Raw genomic sequence first — 8,019 nt, forward strand, 5'->3', positions numbered from 1 at the left:
CCTTTCCTTTGTGGCCCCACACCTCCCTAGAATCAAGTCTTTGACCCGACTACCTGCAAACCTGCCCTCTGGCTTTAGGGACTGTGACTCTACGTACTGCGTGATGGCTCTATGAGTGTCTTGGGGCTGCCACAGCGGTTGGACAGACTGGGTGACTTGAACTACAGAGTTTTATCAACTTACAGTCTGAGGGACTTCCCTTGTGGTCCAGTAGCTAAGACTCCGAACTCCCAATGCAGGGGGGCCCAGGTTCAATCCCTGGTCCCCCATGTCACAACTAAGAGTTTGAGTGCCACATTGAAGATCACGCATGCTGCAATTAAGACCCCGTGCAGCCAAATATATATATATATATATATATATATATATATATATATATATATATATATAGTAAAATTCACAGTCTGGAGCCTGGGTGCCCAAGACCAAAGTGTACAAGGCTAGTTCCTCCTAAGACCTCTCCTGGGCATGTAGGCACTGCATTCTCCCTGTGTACTCACACGGTCGTCCCTCTGTATGTGTCTGTGTCCTAATCTCCTCTTCTTATAAGGATACAGTCAGATCGGGTTAGTGTCCACTCTGAAGGCCTCATTTTACCATAATTATCTCTGAAAAAGCCCATCTCTAAATACAGTCTCATTCCAAGGTGCTGGGGGTTAGGACTTGAACATACACATTTTGTTGTTGTTGTTGTTCAGTCGCCCAGTCGTGTCCAACTCTTTTCAACCCCATGGACTGCAGCACGCCAGGCCTCTCTGTCCTTCACCATCTCCTGGAGTTTGCCCAAGTTCCATGTTCATTGTATCAGTGATGCGGTCCAGCCATCTCATCCTCTGACGCCCTCTTCTGCCCTTGATCTTTCCCAGTATCAGGGACTTTTCCAATGAGTCGTCTGTTCTCATTAGATGACCAAAATACTGGAGCTTCAGCAACAATCTTTCCAGTGCAGTTCTTCCAGTGAATATTCAGGGTTGCTTTCCCTTAAAATTGACTAGTTTGATCTCCTTGCTGTCCAAAGGATTTTCAGGAGTCTTCTCCAGCATTATAGTTCAAAGGCATTAATTCTTTGGTGTTCTGCCTTCTTTCCAATCCAGCTCTCACAACTGTACGTGACCACTGGGAAGACCATAGCCTTGATTATATGGACCTTTGTCAGCTGAGTAATGTCTCCGCTTTTCAGCACACTGTCTAGGTTTGTCATCACTTTCCTGCCAAGAAGCAATTGTCTTCTGATTTCATGGCTGCAGTCACCATCCGCAGTGATTCTGGAGCCCAAGAAGAGGAAATCTGTCACTATTTTCACCTTTTCCACTTCTATTTGTCATGCAGTAATGGGGCCGGATGACATGATCTTAGTTTTTTTAGTATTTAGTTTTAAGTCGGCTCTTTCACTCTCCTCCTTCACCCTTATCAAGAGGCTCTTTAGTTCCTCTTCACTTTCTGCCATTATACACATTTTGGGGGGATACAACTCATCTAGAAACAGAGGGCTCTGGATCTCACTGCGACCCTGAATTGGCTGACCAGAGAGTTCTTCAAGGCTTCAGGCCGGTCGATGTCCAACCCTTAAAACTTCTGTTCCCTCCCCCACCATCTCTCTGATGCTAAAGACAAGGCTCAACCAGTGTGTCCCTGCCCACCTGTGGCTCAGGCCAGTCCACTCTAGGTGAGCAGCTGTCACAACCCCATCACCAGCCGCCTCGAGGAATGGGAATGGTGAATAAACCCCAGCTTTGTTGCTCCAGGGTTCCGTCAATTCCCACCTCTCAGAGGTTGAAGCCGTCACTCAGAGAAGCCGTTAGATTTTTTTCTGTAGGAAGTCCGTAGCATAGAGGAGCCACTGCAGGTGAGCTCTGGGGCCAGCTGGGAGAATGGGTGACAGAAGACTGGGGAAGCTAGTTAAGGAAGACCAGCTGGGCCAGCCTGTGGACCAGTCTGCACCACTGGGAGGAGACACAGCCCTGGAGGCAGACGGGAACCATCGGAGGTTGTAAGAACACGGTGTGGTGGGAAGAAGTGAGGACAATCCATAAGTGCTTATGCTTTGGGGTGAGTCTGACTCAAGCAAAATTCCAGGCTTTATTCCCTACACTCTGGCCCCCAGCCCTACAAGACCCCTCCCCATCTTTTCCAGCCCCCTTGTCACTCCCTTCTCCATTCCACTTGGCCTGGGCTCATTCTGCAGGAGCCCCTGGGTCCTGCCTCCTCCATTACCACCTCACCTGTGCTCTGCATCCCGCCCTGATGGCCCAGATGGGGGCCTGGGCTTGTTTGCCCCCCTCACTCTGGGCACCTGGATCAGGGGCCGCAGCCCCAGGGCCCCTTCCTGTTGCTCCCATTGCCCTGAGTGATTTGATTTGATTGAGCCAAGCCAGATGCTACCTAATGTGACTTTGCTCAGCCTGACAACCTTGATGGTGGCTCAGGGCAAGAGTTAGCAAGACAGGCCAGCAAGACAGAGGCCAGGACCCAGAGGGTAGGGGTCACCTGGGGAGAGAACGATGGCCATGGAGGGAGGATGCTGCACCCCTCAGTCAGCCCAGGTTGAAGACTCTGGACTGGCCGCTTGGCTTCCAGAGCCTCAAGCTCCTCATCTGTAAAATGGGAGTGGGGACCCCAGCCCTCTGGCAGGCTCAAGTTCTTCAGTAACCTTTTCTTAAAGAGGCCAGATCCTCACCACCACCCTCCAGGGAGAATTCAGAGAGGCCATGGGGGAGATGTAGAAAACAAACTTGCGCTTACCAGGGGGAAAGGAAGGAGGGGAGGATAAACTGGGAGATGGGCTTCCCTGGTGGCTGAGATGGTAAAGAATCTGCCTGCAATGGAGGAGACCCAGGTTCAATCCCTAGCTCAGGAAGATCCCACGGAGAAGGGAACGGCAACCCACTCCAGCATTCTTGCCTGGAGAAGCCCATGGACAGAGGAGCCCGACAGGCTACTGTCCATGGGGTCACAGAGTTGGACACGACTGAGCGACTAACACTTACTTACTTGGGTTGACCATATACACACTACTATATATAAAATATATAGAACCTACAGCACAGCACAGAGAACTCTACTCAATACTCTGTGAAGACCTATGTGTGTTCAGTTGTTCAATCGTGTCAACCTGTTTGTGACCCCATGGATTGTAGCCCACCAGGCTCCTCTGTCCATGGAATTTTCCAGGCAAGGTACTGGAGCAGGTTGCCATTTCCTTCTCCAGGAGATCGTCCCAGCTTGCATCTCCTGCATCTTCTGCATTGGCAGGCAGATTCTTGACCACTAGCACCACCTGAGAAGCCCTGTAAAGATCTATATGGGACAAGAATCTTTAAAAAAGTGGACATATATGTAGGTATAACTGATTCATTTGCCTGTACAGCAGAAACTAGCACCACATTGTAAATCAACATTACTCCAATTTAAAAAAAAAAAAAATTTGTTTTTTAAAGATGGCATGTGGGTGGGGATTGGCCCAGGGCCCAAATTGCAAAGGACCCGGGTGAACACTAGGAGTAAGCTGACCCTCCCAGAAGAAGGGCAGTGAATGGGGACAGGTCCTGGGTGCCCTAGAGGCTGTCTAGACTTGGGGGTGACTGTGGCTGGTTATGGTGAGCCTGGCTTCTCCCTGTTCCAGGTTCCCCCACACCTTTGAGCACACCCCCTGCCCTCTGGAGGTGGGGTCCGGGCATGGCCCATGTGCACAGTAGCCACCCCAGCCTCAGTTTATCTGGAGGTCACAGATGGAGACTGGAGGTCAGTTTGGAGTGGGGTGGTCCCTGGCAGCAGGAGGGCAGCCATGGTGTCCAACAGGCAGAGGAGGCCTGCGTGGAGGGCGAGAAGAGGCAGCCTCTGCCGGATTCACGGCTGTGCGAGTGGACAGGCTTGGAGGGGGGCTCAGGCCAGCGACCACCTGCTACCACGGCAGTGGGACCTGGGAAGACTGCTGAGACCAGAGAGCGGCAAGCTGGCAAAGTCCACTTGTAGGAGTTTCTCTTGTAATCAAAATCAAGATTAGGGAGGAGGAGCTGGCAGGTCAGAAAGGAAGGAGGATGAACACCTGGGAGGGGCCTCAGCTCAGACCCGACCCAGAAGGAAGGCTCCACTCCATTCCAGACACGTTTCCACCAACAGTGACCCAACACCTTTTTCCTTTACTGTAGGAAAATACTGGGAGATTCCTGGTGGCATCATGGTTAGGATTCTAGACTTTCACTGCTGTGGCTGGGGTTCAATCATGGTCAGGGAACTAAGATCCTGAAAATGCAGAGTCCTGAGCGCTGGACCGCTGGGGAATTCCAGCAAAAGAACGTCTTAAATCCTGCTTTACTGTCTGAGCCACCAGGGAAGCCCTAAATCCTGCTAGAGATACTAAAAAATTGGCACAATAATTTCAAACAGCAATGGGGCAATATCTAGGGAAATAACACTCTCTCATTTTAAAAAGTGAATGTGTAGTTAAAAACCTTCCTACAAAAGAGACAATCTGGACCCAGATGCTTCAGAAATGAATTCTATCAATGTCTAAGGAAGTAATAATACCAATTCTATACAGACTTCCAGAAAACAGAAGAGGGAGGCGTACCTACCAGCTCATTTTAGGAGGCCAGTATCATCTTGATACCAAAGCCAGGCAATTTTCTTATTATAAGAAAATAAAATTACACACTAAAATCCTTAATGAACACAGATGCAAAAGCTCTTCATAAAATGTCAGTAGATCTAACCCAAAAGTACATTAAAAGGAGAATATTTCATGACCAAATGAAATGTATCCCAGGAATGCAAGGTTGGTAAACATTTGAAAACCAGTATTATTCAGTACAAAAATAGAGAAAGACAAATCTCACAAAAAACCAAAGACATCTGATAAAATTCAACATCCATTCATGATTAAAAAAAAAATCTCTCAGCAAACTAGGAATGAATGGAAACATTCTCAAATTGATAAAGGGCAAGTCTGTAAAACCTATAAATAACATCATACTTAGTGGTGGAAAATTGAATGCTTTTCTCCTAACGATTGGGAATAAAGCAGGGGTATGAGCTCTGATCACTTTTGCTCAATGTTGTACTACAGGTCACAGTCTGTACAATAAGTTACCAAACAATAAATAAACAGGCACACAGATTGTAAAGGAAGAAAACATCCTTTCTTACAGACTGCACGGTCACCTGCATAGAAAAACCCAAGGAATCCACACATACAAGTAGAACTAATAAATGAGTTTAGCAAGGTCATAGGATACAAAATCAACAGACGAAAACATCAGTTGCATTTCTATACAGTAGCAATAAGCAACTGGAAACAGAAATTTTACAAAATTATCCTTCATTATAGCATCAAAAATCATGAAATACTCTTCCTAACAACAACAAAAAATATCTGTATGACCTCTGTACTGGAAATGATCAAACATTGCTGAGAGAAATTAAAGAAGACCCAAATAAAAGAAGAGATACATCTTGTTTGTGGCTTGGAAGATTCGATGTTAAGATGTGTTTTCTCCCCAACTTAATCTCAATCAAAATCTTAGTAGACTTTTTGGGTAGCAATTGACAACCTGATTTTAATATTCAAATGAAAATGCAATGAATGTATAGTACAAAAACATCTTTGAAAGAGTTGAATAAAGTTGGAGAAGTCACAGTACCCAATTTCAAGACCTGCTACAAAGCTACAGAAACCAAGAGAGTGTAGTATTGACATAAACATGGACATACAGAACAATGAAATAGAAGAGAGTTCAGAACAAGACCCACAGTAATGGCCAAGAGATTTTTTCACAAAGGTGCTGAGGTAACTCAGTGAAGAAAGAAAGTCTTTTCAGTAAATGGAGCTGGAGCAACTGGGTGCATTTGCCAAACAAACAAATGCACATTTGCACCACATGCCAGGATAGCTTACCATAAATCACAGATCCGTGTGTAAGAGCTGAAACGACAAATCTTAAAGAGAAAACATGGGAGAAAGTCTTAGCCACCTTGGATTAGGCAAAGATGTCTCAGATGGGGCACAAAAAGCACAAGTTCTGAAACAAAAATATGATATTTGGATTTCATCAAAATTAAAAACGTCTGCTCTCTGAAGAACAAATAAGAAAGTAGGAGAGCAAGTCACTGAACAGGAGAAAATATTTACAAAACGTGCATCTGGTGAAGGACTTGCATTGGAACAAATTGGAAGTGGAATGGTTAAAAAATCGGAGTCAACAATTCAAAAACCCTGAAGAGCTTGAGGGCCTAAAACGATGTGGGGCAATGCAGCTCTCCCTCAAGGCCATTGGAGATGGAGGACAGTGAATCTGCTCAGGACAAGAGCTTGGAGGTTTCTTATAAAGTCAGACATGGGCCTGGGAACCACAATCCCACCCCAAGGTATTTCCTCCGGAGAAATGAAAACATGTGTCCACATAAAGATCTGCACACAACCGTTTAGAGGAGACAAATTCACAGCGAGAACAGGACTCAGCAACAAACAGAAGGAACCACTATTACAGGCTGTATCACTGGTGGATCTCAAAAACTTTGCCATATATGAGAAGCCAGATACAAAAGACTACATATTCTATTTAAATGTATTCTTGGAAAGGCAGATCCATAGGCCCAGAAATCAGGTCGGTGATGGCCAGGGGCCTGGAGGGGGAGGATGGACTACAGGGGGTCATGAAGAAATTTGGGGGCAACAAAAAAGTCCTATATGTATTATTATAGTACCCTTTTGTACTATATGTATTGTATAGTACCCTTTTGTACTATATGTATTGTACCCTATATGTATTCTAGTACCCTTTTGTAGCCCCCCCAATGTTTTTTAAAATTTATTTATTTATTTTTGGCCACGCTGGGTCTTGATTACAGCACTCAGGATCTTTATCTTCATTGCAGCACGTGAGATCTTTAGTTGTGGCATACAAACACTTAGTTGCAGCATGTGGGATCTAATTCCCTGATCAGGTATCAAACCTGGACTCCCTGCATTGGAGGACAGAGTCTTAGCCACTGGACCATCACAGAAGTCCCTGTTTTTAATATTTTAGACCAAAAATGGGAGAGTTGAGTTTTTCCTAGGTGTTTACATGTCTAGGGGGTTCAAGTAAAGAGCTCCATTGTGATTCCCTCAAATAATAACTAAATACTCACTCCCCCACCCGGGTCAGCACGAATGCAGCCCAAAAGCATATTGCTGAGCAGAAAAACAGATATATCAGACCTGGTGTTTTAAGAACAGGCCATGGAACTGTAAATCAACTCTACTTCAACAACAACAAGGAAAAAAAAAAAAAAACCTGCCACAGATATCATGCATCATTTCTATATTTGTGCAACAGCAGTATGGAAAACTAAGGGAGAAACACCCAGTTTGGAGCAGTGGGAATTTTAGGGGGAGGGGTAGCCAAGGTCTGGGAATATCCAGGACTTTAAGAGGAAATTATCTACAGTAACCACATTCTTCACTCTATCTCCTCATCTGCCGTATTTTCTTTATCAGAACCTGACGTCACGGCAGGAACACGCAGATCTGCTGGGTTGTGTATTGTCCACCTCCCTCTCCTAAGATGTCAGCTTCCCTTGGTCTCCCAGCATCCAGGACACAGTAGGTGCTCAATCGATAGTTTGGATCGGTCTTGATTTGCTCTGTACAGCATTATCCCAACTTCCCAGCATCCCAACAAGGGCCCTAGCGCCCCCTTCCCCCGCCTCAATCCAGAAGCATCATGACCTTCTGCATTTGTACCCTAATTGTGGAAATTTTGCTGGTGGAAGGGTCAGTGGGTGACCTGGGGCTATGATTACATTTCCTTCTTGATAGAGTTTCTTGGTGTTTCTAGACGGTGCCGGCCAACAGAAATATTTTGCATCACAACGTGAACCAACGTGTCATTTCAAACATTTTGTAACCACATTTAAAAAGGAAAAGGAACTGGTGAAATGAAGGCTTCCCTGGTGGCCCAGTGGTAAATAAATTGTCTGCCAATGCAGGAGACATGTGTTCGATCTCTGGGTTGGGAAGATCCTTTGGAGTAGGAAATG

This window comes from Giraffa tippelskirchi, chromosome 3 (assembly GCF_054371585.1).
Source record: "Giraffa tippelskirchi isolate mGirTip1 chromosome 3, T2T-mGirTip1v1.2.pri, whole genome shotgun sequence".
NCBI lineage: Eukaryota > Metazoa > Chordata > Mammalia > Artiodactyla > Giraffidae > Giraffa > Giraffa tippelskirchi.